Raw genomic sequence first — 21,340 nt, forward strand, 5'->3', positions numbered from 1 at the left:
ATCGAATTGGTTATCCTTTGAAGCGTTATCATGCGCAGCAGCCACAACTCATGATGCCTTAGCGGGTTTTTACAGCTTTCGCGTCATTTTCTTAGGAAGTATGGACTTGCCTCTGAAAAAACTTGTATCGTCGTAATGGGGGCAGCGAATACAAATTATTACATCAAAAATCAAAACGATTCGAGAAAAGGTCTTAAACTGCACTTTTCCTAAATTTTGTGTGGGATCTATCCGAATAAGTGGAACGATATTGTCCATATTCGAACTTGTCACTCCCTAGTTACCCACTTCGAGATTTATAGTGCGCATAATTTTTGCGAGCAAATGTGGACTTTTGTGGTGGAGGTAAACGAGGGAGTGGGCCGATATGGCACATCTTCGAACTTGAACTAAGTTTGGACAAAATATTACAAAAGCCAAATTTTTGACCAAATCGGTTTGGACCGTTCGATAGAGACAGACAGACGGTCATTGCTCAATCGATTCCAAATTGTCGGAAACCATTATTTCGATGAGGCACATTTTGTCCGTAAGAAAGTGTATATACCCTCGTTAGCATAAAAGCTGAGGGTATAATGAAAAGCTTCTACCAAGGCTTTTTATTTTTATTTTTTTTATTTTCATATATTGCAGTCTATAGAACAAAATTCTTTGCAGACTGTGAAAAAGACTTAAATGCTATGTAACAATATGTGTATATTAGTGAGAAAATAACATTAAAGATATTTTTTTATACAATCCCTCAAATAATCTTTAGTTGCACTGAATTCTACCATGGTAAATCTGTTAAGAAGATTAAAGTTTATTAGCGCCCTGATAATGGGCCTATTGTTTACATAATTACGCCTGTTAATATCTACATGAAAAATTTCAAAAGTACGCAAATTGCGACTTGGAACATTAAATGAAACCTTTTCTAACAAAAAGGGACAATCAATATTTGAGTTGATTAAATCATACACAAATAGCATACACTGCATTTTTCTTCTGAACTCTATGGTTTCTAAATTAAGTAATAAACATCTAGATTCATAGCTCGGCATCGGGTGACTAAAATTCAAGGGAAGTAATGCATACCTTATACATTTTTTCTGGATTCGTTCAATTCGGTTCATGTGAATAGCCGAAAAAGGACTCCAGATTATGGATCCATATTCTAATTTAGATCGCACATATGAAGTGAATAAAAGCTTTAACGTACATGGGTCATTAAAGTCTGAGGAGTTGCGTTTTATAAATGCCAAGGTAGAATAAGCTTTCGGGATAATATTATCTATGTGCTGGGTGAATGTAAGTTTATCATCAAATGTAATCCCTAGATCTTCTTTTTCATTAACCTTTTCAAGGATAGTGTTATCGAAATAAAATGACAGTTGCAAAGGAATTCGCTTTTTGATGCTTTAGTTAATTATGTGGAGCTTCTTCGCACTGACATGGAAGTTATACGTGATTGATACACTTAGAGGTGGAATATGGTAATATCAAACTCATTTTCAAGGACTGGCAATGCTATTGTTACTATTTAAAAACACATATTGTTGCTAGAACCATTTCCGTTGTATGTATCAAATGATATGGTTACAGCAACAATATATTTTCTAAATAATTCCAATATTCTATTTTGTTCGTAAACTATGTTACTTATTTTCTATGACAAGTAATTGTAATATAACTCTATAAAAATACATATTGTTGTTAGAGCCATTTTTGTTGGTTGCAACAACATTATATTTTTAAATAGTTACAAAATCCTATTTTGCTTCCAAACTATCTTTACTCTGACTATATTCCTTCTCAGCGCAAATAAACAGCAATGCCAAATTATGATGATGTTTCTGTCCGGTCAAATCCCAAGGCCTTTTTAGGGAGTCAAGTTAATTACCAGAACAAGTAGTATTTAACAGAGAACAAAATATGACACACACAACTGTCACTCTTTTTTAAACTAAACCTACTTTTTCCACGATTTTAAAATCATCTGTATATTTCCCAGAATTTTAATATATTTTGAAAACTTTTTTGCATTGTGTAACTTTTCCTATTTCAATAACTTGGTCGTTACTTTTTGTTATTTGTGGTTAACTAAAAAGAATATTGACTGAATATCTTGGCATTTGCCAAAAGGACATCTGCTGTGTGACATTTTCTTCTTGTTTTTGTTACATTCAATTTACTTTCTTTTCATTCGTTTTATTTGCTTTGGGAAACTTTTGTCACTCACACAAATTCGTGTCAATATTTTAAAAGAGACAAACACATTTTTTTTGTGGCAACTGGCAAAGTGCAAAGAAAAAAGACACTAGCAACGAGAATTGTAACATCCGGGAAAAAGTTTTTGTTTTTTTCTCATTCAGAATAGAAAAGTTCAATTGGAAATTGGGTGATTTTTGAATATTTCACTTGAAATTGTGGCCAATTGAAATGTAAAATGTCTTGAAACAAGTGTTATTGGCTAAGTGAGAGATAGTTGTTGTTGTTGTTATTGGTTTAGATGCAGTTTTGAAAAGAACAAAAATAATAGAAATAAGGAAACGAAATGAAATTAAGTTTAAAAGTTGTAATAAACAAATAAAGATAGGAAAGTAGAAATTCTAATTGGAAAAACTTTTGTTATTTGTGTCATTAAATTTCGATTATTGCATATTGGAAGGGAGTAAAGCGGAGGAAAGCATTTTGTTTCAATTTGGACCATCTGCAGTCATATTAGTTATATTGCAACATAACCTTTTTTCGGGGAAATCTGAACTTCCAAAGATAAGGACCCGGATGTTCCAAAACTCCATACAACCACTAATAAAAATGTTTTTTTTTTTACCCATAAGGCGTATAGAAATAAACCCATAATATTAGCAGGGTAATATATGATTTCGACCTAAGTTCTACTAAGCTTTAATCTTGATAGATACACTCAGAGGTGGAATATGGTAATATCAAACTTGTTTTCAAGGACAGGTTATGGTATTGTAACTAATTAAAAACACATATTGTTGCTAGAACCATTTATGTTGTATGTAACAAAATACATGGTTGCAGCAACAATATATTTTTTTAATTAGTTCCAATATTCTATTTTGCTCGTAAACTATGTTTACTTATTTTCTATGACAAGTAATGGTATTGTAACTGTTTAAAAATACATATTGTTGTTAGAACCATTTTTGTTTTTTTACATGAAAAAAAGAAAATTAAACCAGCAACGAATTTCACGATTTCAACATAATTGAACGAAATTTTTCCTAGACCAAATTCCATAACATTTTAAAAATTTCATGATTTTTGTTCAATTGTTTGTTTCGTGAGTCAAGTATATACATATATGGGGGCTATATCTATATCTCATCCAAACATGCACTCTAAACTTTTTGCAACAAGATTCTAAACAAATATGTGCAATTTTAAACATTTTTTTGAAATACCTATATTTTGAATAGCCTATGTGTCTAAACTGAATGAATATGCAAAATAAATGCCTACATTTGTATTTTAACAAAAATGTTTAAAATTGCACATATTTGTACTGCATCTTATTGAAAAAAATTTAGAGTGTAATATAATTTGGAGGACTTATTTCTAGACCTAATTGAAAATATTTTCCAAATCTTATCAAAATTGGTAAGAAAATATATGTGGAAGCTTGAATATAGCTTCCATATATATTTTCGACCGATTCTCCCCAAATACAATAGCGTTCATTCTTCGAACAAAAAAACGGAACCTTTCTCAATTTTCCCTCGTATACTGTAGTTTGATTTCAAAAATACATGGACATATGGGAATGTATAAATCAAGTCAGAAAATGGTTCTATGTATATCCCTTAATGGAACTATAGGTCTATATCATTTCCTTATGCATGCGACATACAAATGCACAAAGAAATAATACCCTTTACCGCTGTGTACCACTGTAGGGTATAGAAAAGATACCTATATTTGCTGCCAAAAAATATTGCTGTAATTTGGGATCGAAAACAACAAATTAAGAAATTTTGTTTTCGTTCTTTTTCCATATTTACATTCGGCAATTTTCCATGCGGCAATTGTCAGATGTCGGACAATTGCCGCAAAGAAAATTGCCTAATATAAATATGGACTTTTTTTCAAATAATTGTTCAAAATCTTAAAATTATTGTGAAATAAATATTTTGTGCTACCAACATAGACAAATGTAGATATAGACGAAGGATTGCTCAATTTGTCCGCGGTCAAATCACTCAAATCCGAAAACTCAAAAAAGTTCGTGTACAATTTTTGGGGAAAATTACAATATTTTCTCGGATATTTTTATCTGAGAATATAGTTCCCATCAAAAAACAAAAGACTACACTTTTGCCAGAACAAAATATGTATTTATTAGCCTGTAATTTTTGGCATTTTGTATTGAGTTTCTTAAAAAATGCACCATTTAGCACGTGTAATTTGAATAATTTCAGTTACAATTCGAAACATTTCACTTGCAATTTGATAATTCTAATTAAATTTTAAATTATTTAATTTGTAATTTGAGAATTCCAATTAAAATTCGACTTATTTCTATTATATATTTTTTTATTTCTATTATATATATGTTTTTCTATGCGCAATTCGAATTTTCAGATTTGTAATTCGAATTTTTTAATTTGAATTCAAATTACTAACTGGAAATTCCAATTTCATCCATACTTTGTACATCGCAATATTTCTTCCAGTTCGAATATGTCCTATAGCAGGTCATTTTCGGGCGCCTCCCAAACAACTTTTTACGGCACTACATTAATTTTCTTGGGGCAAATCCATAATTCTTGAAATATTTTGGGCATCCAATTGGCCAAAACTTAGCACAATTTCGTAAAATTTCTTTCAAAAGTCTTTCACGTTTTTTCGGATGGCAAGTAACACCTAAAAATAACAAAATTCTGAAAATCCCTTAAATACATAATATTTGGGGTAAGGGATATCGGTTTTGTAGCCCATTGAGATACGAAAAGTTACATCCACTACAGAAGGGTCGCCCGAAACATGGCATGCGTACTTCACTGATGGGGGCTATACAAAGACCTATACCGACAAATTTCTGATGGAAAGTTTTATACACCCAATGAAGATTTAATAAAAAATGTCAGCCATTTCGGGGGATATTGTACCGTTTTATGGGGACTATATGAAGACGTGGACCTTAACCGACAAATTTCAGGTGGAATGTTTTATACCTCCTACCAAGTCTAAGTACCAAATTATTTCAGCCATTTCAGTGGTATATCGAAGCCACAACCTTCAAAATACAGAAAATCAGGAGGTACCGTTCTACGGGGGCTATATGAAGACGTTGGCCTATACCGAAAAATTTCAGATGGAAAGTTTTATATCCCCAACGAAGACTTAATACTAAATTTCAGCCACTTCAGTAGTATATCGAAGCAACAACCTTAAAAATACCGAAAATCAGGAGGTACCGTTTTATGGGGGCTATATGAAGACGTGGACCTATACCGAGAAATTTTAGGTGGAAAGTTTTTATACTCCCAAGGAAGACTTAATAACAAATTTCAGCCATTTCGGAGGGATATTGAGGCCACAACATTCCAAATACCAGAAATCCGAAGGTTCCGTTCTATAGACCTATACCGACAAATTTCAGGTGGAAAGTTTTATACCCCCAACGAAGACTAAATACCACATTTCAAAGGTATATCGAAACCACAACTTTCAAAATACTGAAAATGTGGAGGCCCGCTCTATGGGGGCTATATTTCAGGTGGAAAGTTTTATACACTTAACACCAAATTTCAAAATCGGGAGGTACCGTTCAATGGGTGATATACATTATCAAGACGTGGACCGACATAGCCCAAATTCAATACCAAACATCCTAGTAGTAAAAGCTTCTATACCAAATTATAAAGCTCTATCTTAAAAATTGAGAGCTGTATCTTGATGTCAACAGACGGACGGATGCTGCCATATCCGTGGCTATTTCGACTTGTAATTTTATGCTAAAAAAGAATATATATTTTTTAGTGCATAAACAAATTAGAATCTGTCTCTATAACCAAAAAATGCACTCAGGCAAATTGTATTTTGTGTCTCAACATTAATAAAATATAGGAACCAAGGCAGATTTATATAAGGTATATGGATGAATTACAACAACTAACACATTTACAAAAACAACATTGTTGTCTAAAAATTTTCTCAGGAAAAACATAAACACATTTTGAAAATCCTCTAAAATAGAACAAATTTGAACCAAAATGTAAATATAAAGCATTCAGAACTGTTGTAGGTCATTTTTATTACACGCTTAGGATGAAAAGAGTTATTTTATGGTAGCAAATTTCGAAGTTTAAAATTTCATGAGTAATTTACAAAAAGGTAAAAATACAGCTGATTGTCACTTATATAAATGTGCCTTGATAGAAACCGTCTTGACAAGAAATTTAATTCAAAATTCCAATGGGTTTGTAGGATATAATCTCAACTTGTTTGAAGACACCACATGTAGTCAGTTTTTGACATCAAAGAAATCAAAACAAAGCCCAAATTACATTTCTATATCCTTAGGAACTAATAAAAAGGTCTAGTGGAATATTTAAAACCATGTAAAAAATATTTTTTAATCCACAAATATTTATTTTGTATTTGAACTACAAACCTGTTTAATCCTTTATCCAATTGTTGTAATTCGATGATCCCACAAATGTGTTGCTGCTATTAGTCAATTATTGGTAGTGCGATATTTGATATTTTATTAAAACAAATCTCGCTTTCTATAAAGTTAAAAGCACTTAAATTTTAAAATTTTCTTTTTAAAATTGATATTATATTAACGGAAGAACGACTACGAACACCCATTAATTTTCTTAGTAGGAGATATTTTGTTGTAGTATTTTCTTTAAACATACAATCAAATCGATTTTGTTTTCAAAATGCCTTTCATTAAAAACATAAATTGAATTCTTAATATTTTTTCGTTACAACCACTTAAATGCAATTTATTTTTATATTTTTTTTTTTTATTTCAAATGTCGTTTTCATGCAGATCCGACAATTTTTCAATTTGGTTATAATGCTTATAATGCACACACTTTTACTCACACAAACACACGCACAACATATAAATGTAAATTACAATTGGTTTTCTTTCAAGAACTGTTGTTGTGGACCATTAATGGGGGGTGGTGAGAAAAGACCATGGATTTCCTTAAATTTTATGAGATACTGGCACTCGAAGATTGTTGTCGTTGTTGTTGATGCTGTATCGATTTTAATATTAGGAAATTTATTTTTTTTCGTTTAGTTGTTTTTAAAACCCCATCTAAAAAATGGCACTCAAAAATATTTTTAATGGTTTTTAAGATAGGCCAGCATGTAGCATATCGAGAGGGTTATAATTAATGCATTGCATATAGAATTTCATATGTAATGTGAGGTCGGTGTTGTTATTGTTTTTGTTCTCTGTAATCCAAAATGTAGCTATTCCAATATGAATTTAGTATTTGTTGTTCTTATTTTTTGTTTCTGTTTTGTTTTTTTTTATTTATTTTTCCTTTTTTGAGGTGCTATTCTTTCTTCTTTGCACCACACAAAACACGCATTGAAAACGACAAAAAACACTCACACACAACACAAAATTAGGACTCTGGAGCATATGACAATAGTCTAGCTCTAATATTCGTCTGTCAGGCTGTTGTGTATATGCCAATGTACAGACATTAGATGCTTCTTCCTTTACGCTGTTTCTACACCTCCTTGTTCTACACCTCAACGGGGATACACTTTCAGAGATGTGACGGCCGCCTGCCTCACAATAAAATTCCACACAATGTAGGATTTTTGGGGTTGATTTCAAAATGTTAGACACAAAAGAATTTTTTATTTTGTCCAAAAACTGATGATGTTCTTTAAAAATTATTTTTGTTTTCGTTTCTTTTTTTATATTTCATGAATTTTATTCTTTACGTATAAAATTTTCTTGTTTCATTTATTTTCGCTTTATTTTTTGTTTATTTTTAATTTGCATTTCATTTGAATTTCTTTTGCTTCCATACATTCTTCTTTACATTTCATGCATTTAACCGTCGCACATTCGCCTTATAAGCCGCTTATTACAACCGTACCCGGACAATAACGAAACAAAACTGATTACACCATGTTGTCGTGTATCTGATGGATTCAAAACGGCAGGCAGCAAATGGGCGGCGAATTCATCTCATAGCATAAATGCGCAAGGGAACCAACCACACACAACATACACTCCCAAATGCCACGAATTTGCCTTGGCATGTAATTCTGGTACATTAACTCCATAGGAAATGAAATTCTCATTGTTTCATACTCTCGGATACATTGAATGGGTCCAATTGAAAGCGGCGAATTGGTAAACAACTTCGTTGTGCGTGAGAATTTCAACTTCGTTTCTTTGTTGGTTCAACTCCCAATAGAGAATTGTTGGAGATTTGTTTATTTTTAAAATGCGCATGGTTTGGTGGAGAGCAGGAGACCAATTGTGGTTGGGAGAGAGAGTTAGTTAAGTGGTACAACATAAAACTGCTAGAACAACATTTTAAAGATAAATTCGCCGCAACACAGCTGATTATTGTTTTGATGTTTCAGTAGCACGTGAAAATATCTTCGTGTCTTTATCTCAAGATATAATCCACTGAAGATAAATCAAAGATAAAACTGTGGAATATATGTATCTATAAGGTACATATATATCTAACAACTTCAATTGATGAAGATATTATATTAACAAAGTTATCGTTTGGCGGTAAAGATACTCTCAGCCTATTTGAATATTGAAACATTTATCTATGCACAGATCGAACACTGGCAAAATTTGTTGGCATTTTTATAACATCAGATTTTCGACTAACGCGGGTATAAGGCTAAGGATAGCAAATAGTTAATATTTACCACAAGTTTCATTCCAGTAAGCAATCCGATTAGATTTTAAAGGATTGAATCTTGAACCAAAAATGTTTTTATCCTCTTAAGCCTAAAGGCTGAGGGTCCTTTAGGCCTTAGAGGGTATATACACTTTCATACGCCCAAAATAATGGCTTTAGACCCCAAGTATGTTTGGACGAAATACGTTTCAGACACTTTGGATGATAACACTCGAACGGATCACCCGATTCGGTGAAATCCCACGGCAGCGGGTTCTTTCGTACCGGATTGACCCGGAACAACACAAAATCATCATTCCGGCCAGCGGCTGCCACCTCAGTGCACATATGTTTGTATTTGTTTCGTTTTTCTGTGTTGGGAGCAGCATATCCCGGAATGCCTGCTCCATGCCGGGACGGAAGAAAACCCAGGACCAATATATCTGTGCTGAGTTTGTAACATCCGCATCTTCACCCACATCCAACCTTCGGTGAGATGCAATAGATGTCAGGAGTGGGTGCATCTAAGGGGTTGCTCTGGACTTGTCCACGTGAGGGACTATGTTGCTGCATGCTGCGTGAACACAGTCCCCAGTGAGTCGTCGTCGGATTACGAAACTCCCTAGTCGTCTGACTACGAAACTCCCCCTCAGTCCCCTCGACAACAACCGCACGCGCAACCTCTAACACCAGCCGTTGTTGCCCCAATCCCAGAGAATGCATCCTTTTTGCAATTTAATTGCAATGGACTCCGAGGTAAGATCGAGGAAATAGTAGATTTCATGAGTCGGAAGAACATCAAGGTCGCTGCGGTGCAAGAAACCAAGCTCAACAACAACTGTAGCTTACAACATTGTGATGGTTACAATGTGCTAAGGAAAGATCGCACCAGAAGTGGAGGTGGGGGATTAGCTTTCCTATTGCACCAGTCTGTCCAATACAGACCTAACTCGCTTGAGCCTGTCTCTAATGACCCATACGTGGAATATATGGGGGTAGCAGTCAGGTGTGGAACTGCCGAGATAGAGTTGCTGAACGTATACATCCCGCCGAGAAACAGCTGTATCTCAGATTACGTGCCTAACATTTGCCCGCTTTTGGAAAGTCATAATCGTCTGGTCCTGAGGGACGTTAATGCGCATCATGAGATGTGGCATTCGGCCCTCGGAAACGACCAGAGAGGTACAGCGCTGGCTGAGCAGATTGACAGCTCTACGTTTTGCACGGTCAATGAGGACGCCCCTACCATAATTAGAGGAGAATGTCACACCTCGCCAGACATAACCATCGTGTCACCTGGTCTGGCAAATGACGTTACCTGGCAACCCGTCATTTCCCTTGGATCAGACCATCTCCCCATAATTGTCTCCATTAGCAGACCACCCGATATCATTACCTCTGAACGCCGCACATTCGTCAATCATAAGAAAGCTGATTGGCCGGGTTTCAGAGAGTTCACCAATCACCGCTTCAGAGAACTGCCCAATCCTTCTGATGCTCGGGTAGCGGAAAGGACGTTCCGTGACATCATCACTGCTGCAGCCGCTCGCCATATTCCTGCTGGTCGAATACCCGAAGTAAGACCAAACTTCCCAGCACAGCCGACGGGATTAGCAAATGAGCGTGATAAGCTTCGCCAAACCAACCCCAATGACCCCAGAGTCAGGGAGCTGGGAAGTTAACAGGCTGGTCGGCGAGCATAAGCGGAACAAGTGGTTAAATCATCTGAAAAGTTGCAACATTGGAGCCGGTATAGGTGAATTTTGGGCAACGGTTAAGTCACTCTCGAACCCTGGAAGAAGGGAAGATAGGACCTCAGTCATGTTTGGCGACGTTACGTTGACTGACCCGAAGAGGTATGCCAGTTATTTCAATCGACAGTTTGTCGAGCACTCCAAGAGTGACAGGGCGAAGAGAAGAGTATTACGTCGCATCAGATCTCTTCCTGACGAGGAGGAACCACCACAATTTACAATGGATGATGTGGCCAATGCCATCAGGAACGCTAAATCATCCAAAGCGTTGGGCCCTGATGGAATCTCCATATTAATGCTAAAGCAGCTGGATGAGCCGGGAGTGGAGTATCTCATTAAAGATCTCAACTTATCGCTATTCGCCCTCATTGTTCCCGAAGTCTGGAAAATGGGCAGGGTGGTCCCACTACGGAAGCCCAGCAAGCATGCCAGCAAAAGTGAATCGTACAGGCCGATTTCGCTTTTGTCGCCCGTAGCAAAGACCCTTGAGGCCTTAGTCCTCCCCAAGTTACATCGCTATTCGCCCTCATTGTTCCCGAAGTCTGGAAAATGGGCAGGGTGGTCCCACTACGGAAGCCCAGCAAGCATGCCAGCAAAAGTGAATCGTACAGGCCGATTTCGCTTTTGTCGCCCGTAGCAAAGACCCTTGAGGCCTTAGTCCTCCCCAAGTTACCGATCATCAGCATGGATTCCGTAAGCAGCACAGCACGACAACTGCGCTGCACGCCATTACCACACATATTTGTCAAGGACTCAACCAGCGACGGCCGTGTGATAGAACAGTGATGGTGGCGCTTGACTTATCAAAAGCCTTTGATACAGTCAGGCACTCCACGCTGTTTGAGGACATTGAGCAGACAACCGTCTCAAGCATGAAACGTTGGATAGTCAATTATATGTGTGGACGCTAGTCGTACGTGGAATTCAGGAACAAGAAGTCCAAACCCCGTAGAGTGAAACAGGGAGTTCCCCAAGGTGGGCTGATATCTCCGGAACTGTTTAACCTCTGCCTCTCCTGTATTCCGCCCCCTCCAGACGGCATCGAGATCGTAACGTATGCGGATGTTTGCACGATCCTGGCGTCGGGTACCAGGATAGGTAGGGATCTGTGAGAGACTGAACAACTATTTTACCGATCTTACCACCTTTTTTCATTCGAGGAATATGCAGATTTCCGACACAAAATCAACAGCCTTTCTGTTCACCACATGGACAGCGCAGTTTGGAAGAGAATTGAATGTCGTGGTCGACGGTAGCAGAATTCCAACCACAAACTGCCCCAAAATTTTAGGGGTCACATTCGACGCTACTTTCACGTCGTGCGCGCACGCCACTGCTATCTGCGACAAACTGAAAAGTAGGAACAAGGTCCTCAAGTCCTTAGCCGGTAGCACTTGGGGTGCAGATAAGGCAACCTTGTTGACCACATATAACGAGATAGGTCGGTCTGGGGTAAGCTATGCGGTGCCAGTCTGTTCCCCGAGATTATATGATACTAATTGGAACAAAAATTCAAACTTGCAGGGTGCCTCCTCAAATCTTCAGTGGACCATATACCTGAGGAGGCAAAGATTCTTCCAGTAAAGCAACACAATGAGATGCTTTCGTTGCAGTATTTGCTTGGATGTTACCGTGTGAGCCATCCCAATCACCATCTTGTGGGTAGGCCCGGCACATACAGGCAGATCAGGAAGGATATCCATGCTCTAGAGGGAGAGGTCCAATGATACAGGAGAGAACCCCTAGATCAACAAGCGTATCAAGCGGGTTTAAATAGTATTCACACGGATGCAGTTGCCAAGGCCTTAAGCAGTTATAGTGTGAATAAAGTCCTCGAAATACATCCCCCATCCATTGCAGCTGAGGAGCGTCAGCTGCCACGACAAACTAGAGTAGTTTTGGCTCAACTACGCTCGGGATATTGCAGTCGCCTAAATTCTTATTGCGCGGAAATCGACCGCGCCGTGCAAGACTTCTGCCCACTATGTGGCATGGGCCCGCACGACACAAAACATCTTTTCAACTGCCCAGCCAACCCTACTCATCTAACTCCAGTGGATCTGTGGTTACACCCCATCGAAGCAGCCACTTTCCTGGAACTGGTGATAGACCCAGAGCCAGATTGAACAACAGAACGAACATACAAACATAATAACAAACCCTGTTACAACAACAATCCGATTCAGTTCAAGATATGACCATCCTCATACTTTTCTCAAACTTAGTTTAAGTTCGAAGATGGGCAACATCGGTCCGCACTTTCCGGTACCTCCCCCACAAACGTTCAACATTTTTAGCTAAAATGGTGCCCACGATAACTCTCGGAGGCAGCAACCGATTAGGTCCCTACTTTGCACAACGTAGTCTTGCTACGGGAAACTAAAGTTTAACAGCTGCCTTCGAATCGCTTTGTCTTTTTTGCAACCTCTTGTATACGCTGCCCCCATTACGAAGGAATAATTTTTTTCTGAGACATGTGCATACTTCTTGAGAATATGGCCCGAAAACTATAAAATACCCCTTTGGCACCATAAAGCGCACGATAACTCTCAAACGAATAAGCCAATCTGATGCAAAATTTGACTTTCGGGCCACTTCTTCAGGTTCCTCCAACAAAAGTTCGAAACTTTTCGCTAAAATAGTGCGCACGGTAGTTCTCGATGGCAGATACCGATCTTAGATAAAGTTCGAATATGGACAATAGCGGTCCAATTCTTAGGGTACCTCCTCCAAAATAGTTTAACATTTTTGTTTAAGTGCAGTTTTGGGTCTTTTTGGGTCTTTGACAGTTATGGTGCCAACCATCCGACAATTCTCTGCACAGAAAAAAAGCCACCCAGAAAATTTTGATTAAAAGCTCTATCACCATATTTTTGTCGAATGGCGATAACATATTACGAATATATAGGGAAAATGTTTATCAAACATGAAATTGTTACTAAAAAGCGATCAATAAACGATTTCAAACAAATAATTTACTGAAATTTGTTTATGGTTATTAATAAATTTCTGTAGTTAAAATGGTTTTCAACGCTACAACATTGTGCTGTGTGTTTTTTCTTGAGATGTGAGTGTCGTTACTATGTATATTTCAAAGCATGGTCATGGAATTTTTGCGGCATGAAGGGATGGAGCGTTTGTGTGGCATTTGGCTTGTTTATTTATTTGTGCTCGCGTGAAGGCTTGTATGTAAGTTTGTTACTTTTTTTGTTGCTGATTTTTATGAACCTAACAAACGAAGAGGGAAAGAAAAAAACGGTACAAGTTCTCATGTTTTTTTCTGCTTGGTTGTTTAGGAAGGCAGATAACATTTTTTAACCATCAGTTTGGTTTATTTTGGCAGTTCCTTTAAAGCAGTCGTTGTATGTGGATCAGTAGAGCATAAATCTGTGTTTTTGTGTGTTTTCTTAAAGTAAAGGTGCTTTTCAAGTAAATTAAATGGCCAATACATTTTATAATTAAATTCAACAAAATGAAAAACGATACAAAGAATATTTTATTGGACAAAGAAGCAACAGCATGTGATATTGGTAACAACATCAAAACATTTTATATATTTGAAATGTATATGGATGTACTATTTCTCACATTACAGATACCCATTTTCCGCTGATGATTTTCAATGTGGCAGAATAATGTGTTTTATTTCACAACGTTTAATGATGTTCCCTGTATTTTATATTTAAAAGTGATTTATTTGTTTTCATATAGTAAAATTAATGTGTGACACTAAATAATTATGTACTTCTGTTATTAATTATTCCATTCCGTTTTTCTTTCTTTCATCTGTTATTTTTTATGTACCTATGCGTCTGGTGTTGCTTTTGTTCTTAATAAATAAATAACCACCACCATTTATAATTGTGTGTATGTATCTTTTTTTGTGGCGTTTAGGTTTGTTTTAACAAAAAAACAACAAAATAATTGTAAATATGAATATTTTTTTATTGATTGGAAAAAATGCATTCAACAATTTTTTTAATCAAGAAAATATTTTTTTTTATCAAGCAAAATGTGGAATGTTTTGATAAATATTTTTGTCAATATGTGAAATGTTTTATCAGTTCAAAATAAAAAAAATCGATAAATCTTTTAATCAATATTACAATATTATTTTATCAACATGTATTTTTACTTTGTGATCACAAAATTTTATCGAATTTTGTCAATATGACAATTTTTTTTATTGCCGGAAAATCGATAAATTTTTGGTTGAATCTTTGAATTTCTTTATCAAATGACTACAATTTTTTTCTGTGTGTCGGAATATTTTATACCCCCAACAAAGACTAAATGCCAAATTTCGGCCACTTCAGGTGGATAATGCGTCTAAAATCTTCAAAATTACCAAAATCGGGCGTTGCCTTCCTATGGGGCTATATCAAAAAGTGGACCTGTACCCACAACACTCTGTTGGAATATTTTACACCCACCACGAAGACTAAATGCCAAATTCACATTTTTAGGTTTATTTTAGGTGTTCAGGGTTTTGCATGGAAACGGCAAGTACTATCAAAATGAGACTAAAGAAAATGTTGTAGAGGACTTTCACTGCTTTTTTAGTCCTATTTCGATAGGACTTGCCGCTTCCAAGCAAAATACTGAAAATCCAAAATAAACCTAAAAGTGTGAACTTTAACTGCGATTTATTTAAAAATCCCTCCAGCGATTTTTTCTTGTTTTTGAATTTTTCTTCTCTATGAACAGTACTGTTTCAGAATCTGCAAATAACTTCCCAGAGGTTGGCGGTTTTAATTTAAAATTAGGCAATGGCACCGTACATGACATTGTTTTATAAGGAGGCGATAGAGTCAGTGCATTGTCCCAATTTGAACTTCTATGTCGCAAAAACGGTAAAACCTATGAATAAGTTAATTTATTTGAAAATCCCTCTGGCGATTTTTTTTTTTGTTTTTTGATTTTTCTCATCTAAATTTTGGTCAAATCGATATTTTTAAGGATTTAGCCTCATTATCCCACCGAAATGGCTAAAAAATGGTATGTGATCTTCAATGGGTCTACAAAATTTTTCTTCAGAAACTTATAGGTCAATGTCATGGTTTTGATATAGCCCCGAATTTTAAAAGGGTTTGCTTCATTATCCCATCGAAATGGTTAAAATTCGTTTGTGCTTTTCTCCAAAAAGTTGTTGGTACATTTGGTACAGGTCCACGTTTAGATATGTGTACCTCCTAAAGGACGGTACCGCCCGATTTTCGTTAATTTGACGATAATAGGATTATCCTTATACACATAATTAATTCTTGGTTGGAGGTTAAATATATTACTGCACATAATTGTCGGTATAGGTCCACGTTTTAGTAATTCCCTGAAAAAGCGGTACCTCCGGATTTTCAGTGTTTTAAAGTTTTTGCCACATTTATTTTATTTATTTATTTATTTATTGAATGCCTACACAACAAGAAAATGATCTTATAGTTACAGTGCAGGTTTATTGATACAATGAAATATCCATCTAATATAGGTATAATAAGATTCGACAAAGTTAAGGTTAATAAGACATATTCGTGGTACATATATAAATATAACATTTAAAGGGGGGGGGGGGGGGGTAATAATAATTAAAAGATATAATTAAAGAGAAATAAAAAAAGTAATAAACACATAAAAAAATATTATTTAGGCATTTTTTTTTTTTTTTTTTTTTCTTTGATAATTTGATGTTACATTGATATTAAATGAATGACAAGTTTTTTCTTAAAATTGAACGCGTTGCTGATGGTTTGAAGTTCGTATGGTAGTGTATTCCAAAGACGTATTGTATTTATGAAGAACTGTCTGTCAGAAACACGATTACGTTGCTTAAATGGTACTATCCTTTTACCTCTAATAGATCGATTAAACCTTAGTTTGCCGTATAGATATACAGGTTTTTTTTAGTAATGATTTTTTGCATGAACAACAACGATCTAATTTTAAGAAGAGATTTAAAGCTATAGCCGTAGAGAGAATTAACAAATTGTGAAATATGATCGGTCCTTTTCAATCCATATACATAACGAATGATGTTATTGAATGCAACATTTAATTTCCGTTTACTCCGTGACTCACAGTTACTGAAGAGTTCGCATCCATATATTAGTCCTGGGACAAGGAAAGTTTTTGCAAGCAGAACACGTACATTGAATGGTGTGAATGATTGGGTGATCCATAGTGTTCGCAGTTTAGCGTAAGTTTGACCAACAACCACATTCACATGATTGGACCATGTCAGTGAACTGTTAAATATAACACCTAGGTTCTTTGCTTCGGAGACTATAGTTATTTTTTGATTATTAATAAAGACATCAGGAGTTCTTATTGAGATTTTTTTGTTTTTATGGATGACTAAACATTTGGATTTCTGGGGATTTAACAGCAAACCATTAGCAGTAGCCCACTTGTATACTCTCGAAAGATCTTCATTTAGTTTATCAAAACAATCACTAATATTATCGATAGAACCGCTTCGATAGATTTGCACGTCATCAGCATACAAGACAATTTGACTGTGTACCAATTGATTTGGGAGGTCATTTGCGTACATAGAAAACAAAAGAGGTCCCATTATTGACCCTTGTGGAACTCCCTTTGTTAGTTGTACTGGAACAGATATATTATTTCCAACACAGACAGATTGATAACGGTTGTTAATATACGATTTAATTAATTTTATAGCAGTTTGACTGAAGTTAAAGAATGTTTGGAGTTTCATACATAATATCCGATGATCAACCGAATCTTTTATCCATAAAAACTGAAAATCCTTATTTCTCGGATCACAAATATCTATAATTGAAGTAGAACATATACTATAAATAAGTCCAGTAGCGCGGACAGGGGCTAATTCAAAGTGCTCCGGGCGTCTATTGTCTGTAGGCAGTGGAAGATGTCCAGAGAGCTTAACATTGCCTTCCCTATTTTTCAGGATGTTGAAAGGATTTCATATAAGAAAATAATTAAGGAGTAATGACTCTGGGATTGCTATCGGGCTGCTGCATTTAACTCCTTTCACTCTTATAAATCTGAATCAGCGGCAGGATAGTGGTTCAGAAACCTAAAGGGAATTTTTAAGGCATGTTTATGGTTCTATCTCATGCCCAGCCTCTGGAAAGGGATATGGCTAATTTAAATTCCCAAAGCTGAAATACAAAGCCACACATTGCCTCGTGTCTATAGACCGATAAATCATTTTTAGTTTCCATTAAAAACAATGGAAAGAACAACAAGTACGAAGGCGTTAAGTTCGGCCGAGCCGAATTTTTTAAACCGTCCACTATGAGTTGTATTGAAGTAAAATAAAAAACGCCAACTCTCCTAATGCACCGTCGAAAGTGTGGTTTATTTCTGTAATAAGCAATATCACCAAGTTAATTATATGTTTTCGGTGGGACTCAACGTACGTGGAAGGGATTTGTTTTTGTTGGCAAGTGAAGTGTTCAGAGTGTTTCCTTGGACAAGTATCTATTTGAGTGAACAATTGACACTTGGGTATAAAAAGTTTTTTGTTGACACACAAAAAACACTGGAACTGATGAGGATCTGTGGCGAGATTCGAAACTACAGTTTCCCCTTCCTTACTCCTTGGTAAAATCGGCAATTTTTTTCCCACTAATAAATTAAATTTGTTTTAATTAAATAAATAAACTTAGCACGTCATCTGCATTACATTGTGAAAATGAGCGCTACTTTACATATATTGTTTTTCGCCGGTTTTTACGACTTTTCTGACTATAGGTATGAAATGTATGTCAGATACGTCATAATTTCCGACAGACCATGTTGTGGGGGCTATATTAAAATTCTCGGTAAGCATGCTTTATACCCGTATCGAAAAGTACATACCAAATTACAGTCATTTGGGTAGGATAATATGGTTAAAACTTTCAAAATGCCGAAAATCGGGAGGTACCTTTCTAAAGAGGCTACATCAAAATATATACTGACAGTTCTTTGCAGGAATGTTTCTTATACCCAACGAAGATTATGTACCGAATTTTAACCATTTCTGTAGGATAATGTTTCTAAAACTTTGAAAATACCGAAAATCGGGAAGTGCCGTTTTATGGGGGCTATATCAAAATGTGGCCATTTACCGACAATTCTTTGAACGAACGCTATATATCCCCAATTAGGGGAGGCTAAATATACACCGAACATTTGCGGTACCGTCCTATGGGGGCTATATCAGCACGTTTAGCTATACTGACAAATTTCAGGAAAGACATTTTTGTAGACTCAAGGAAGACTAAATACCAATTTACAGTCATTTTGGCAAGATAATGGGCAGAAACCTTCAAAATACCGAAAATCAGGAGGTACAGTTCTATGTGAGCTATATCACAAAACATGAACCCTATGCCGACAAATTTCTGGGAGAAAGTTTTCTAGCCTCGAAGAAGACTATATACTAAATTTCAGCCATTTCGGTGAGATAATATGGATAAAACTGTTAAAATACCAAAATAGGTGGACCTATACATTATTGGGGGAACGTTTTGTAGTCCCAAGGAAAACTAATACCAAATCTTAGCCATTTTGGTATGATAATGTGGCTGAAATCTTCGAAATACCGAAAATTGGGAGGTACCGTTCTATCGGAGATATATCAAAACCTGGAGCTATAGCGACAAATTTCGAGGAGGAAGATTTGTTGCCCCAAAGAAGACGTTTAAACAATTTTAATCTGTACAAAATTTAGATGAATTTTTTGAGTCCGATAGAGAGTTACATTACGCTTATGTCTGACAAATAGACAAACAAGTCTAAATTGATTCTGAATTATATGAAACGGATTTGATCATAACGTATTTTCGGTCTAAAACCATTATTAGGTACAAAGTTTGATGATACTTTGGTCAGACTTTTCCATATTGCATATTTTCTAATATTCAGGAACGAAATGATTTATTATAGAAAACAAAATATTGTTCTAAGATCTTTGGTATAACTACACTAGGTAACTGCATTGGTATTTACATAAGTTCGAAAATACAGTTTCGGCAACTTGGAGATATCTTTAAACGTTTACAGCTGGGAATTCACCACTAAAAAGTCGCTTTTGTATTAAACTTTTCATAACTATTTTGTGTAAAATATTAACCGTTGAATATTAAACAATAATAAAAAGACTGCACCCGTATTTTATTTGAAATATGTTTCGGATCCTATAGAAATCTCCATTTCTAGAAATATGACAGCAATATAAAGTAATAAAAACAATATTTTCACAAAATTTTACTTACCTATTTTCTGAACCAAAAATCTACCACTTTCCATTTTATGGGTGAAATAATGAAACAAAGAAAATAAAAATATTATTTTAAACAATAATTTTATGATGGTCTTTCAGTTTGTTGGCCCCCATAAGGAGATCAAATAACTACTGCGCTGTTCCGTATTCATAAAATTCAAATACAATTCAATGACCGCTAATGAAAACATTAATGAAAAACGCTGTGCACTGAAAGAACCATCGTACCGATCGCTGAACGGTATCCAGCTGTGTAGATATTCGAAAAAAGAATCAAATCAAATAAATTATCAATGGCACATCCAAAATCGCCGCGAGAAGAACGAAATAAAAATACCAAATCTTGTTGCGCTAGAAGCGGCTGCATAAAAATGCATTCAAAGAAACAAAAATAAAATTAACTTCTTTAAACACCTGAAATGACAGTAATTTGTTTATAAATTTGTCATAATCAATTTACGATTTACGAATGAGAAAAGACACAACAAGCAAGCGAACCAAACAAATGCCTTGGCGAGATCAACCCGTTTAACCAGAAGTAAACAAGACATTATTGTGTTAATATTTTAAATAGCATAAAATGTTTAAAATTATGTTAATCAACCACATAAAATCTATGATTAGATGTAGAAAAATGTTGTTTTTTGTTTTATACAAGCCGATCATTAGGTTAATTGTTATAACACCTCCCAAATTACTATAGACAGGCACAACACAACAATAACTTAATATGCAACACAAAGTGAGCCATTAGGTTACTGTGAAAGTGTCTAACGTTGCCGCCGCCAGTGGTAACCACACCTGTCTAACTGATTCAGTTTAAAAAATAGGAATATGGTTTAGAATGAGTAAACATACTTGCATATGGAGTTGGGCCTCGGTTATCCATGATGGTAGGGTCTAGAGGCATTGCGGATAGTTGACTTTCGAGGTGAATTGAGAAACATTGTGTATTTCTCACTTGTATGTTTGTAGATATTTTCAATTAATGTATTTACAAGTGGATTAATATATCAGTACACACCAAAAAACCACTTAATTCTAAACTTTAGAATATTATAACTTTTACATTGTGTTGACACAGAAGTGTTTAATCATGCACCCACAAAAAATTAAAATAAAATTTACAATTTATGCATGTTGCTCGTCAACTTATATTCCTTCTATTCTATTCATTCTTAGACGGTCACAATGCCAATAGGAACGTTGTGAATTGAAACGATCAAAACAAATGGGGAAAACATACGACGATCAATTTCAAAACATTATAGGTACCTACCTATTTAGCAAACTACAAGATCAAAATAAAGCACAAATAAGCACTGTCCCAGAGTTCTGCATGAACGGCAAATAATGACGCGCTATGTGGCGAGTTCATATAAACCTTGGCCAACAATATAAGGAGTTGGCATAGGTAGAGCTGGCAAACCATCGATATTCCCAAAATTAGACATTTTCGATATTTCATT

The 21,340-nt window shown here is 35.6% G+C and overlaps 1 protein-coding gene across 2 annotated transcripts in view; it reads right to left on the reverse strand.

Annotated features, from left to right (window-relative positions):
- robo1 (roundabout guidance receptor 1) overlaps positions 1–21,045 on the reverse strand; it is a 401,904-nt gene extending 380,859 nt beyond the window's left edge. The window contains exon 1 of one of the 2 annotated variants that reach the window (XM_073989014.1): positions 20,730–21,045. The gene's annotated coding sequence lies outside the window, so the exon portion shown is untranslated. Of the gene's footprint in view, positions 1–6,628; positions 8,242–20,729 lie in introns of those variants that run through there. The other variant, XM_073989013.1, reaches the window with a different exon arrangement.
- Between the last annotated feature and the right edge of the window lie 295 nt (positions 21,046–21,340).

The sequence above is a fragment of the Musca autumnalis genome, unplaced genomic scaffold (genome assembly GCF_047663935.1).
Source record: "Musca autumnalis isolate F117 unplaced genomic scaffold, ASM4766393v1 scaffold_5, whole genome shotgun sequence".
In the NCBI taxonomy this organism is placed as follows: domain Eukaryota; kingdom Metazoa; phylum Arthropoda; class Insecta; order Diptera; family Muscidae; genus Musca; species Musca autumnalis.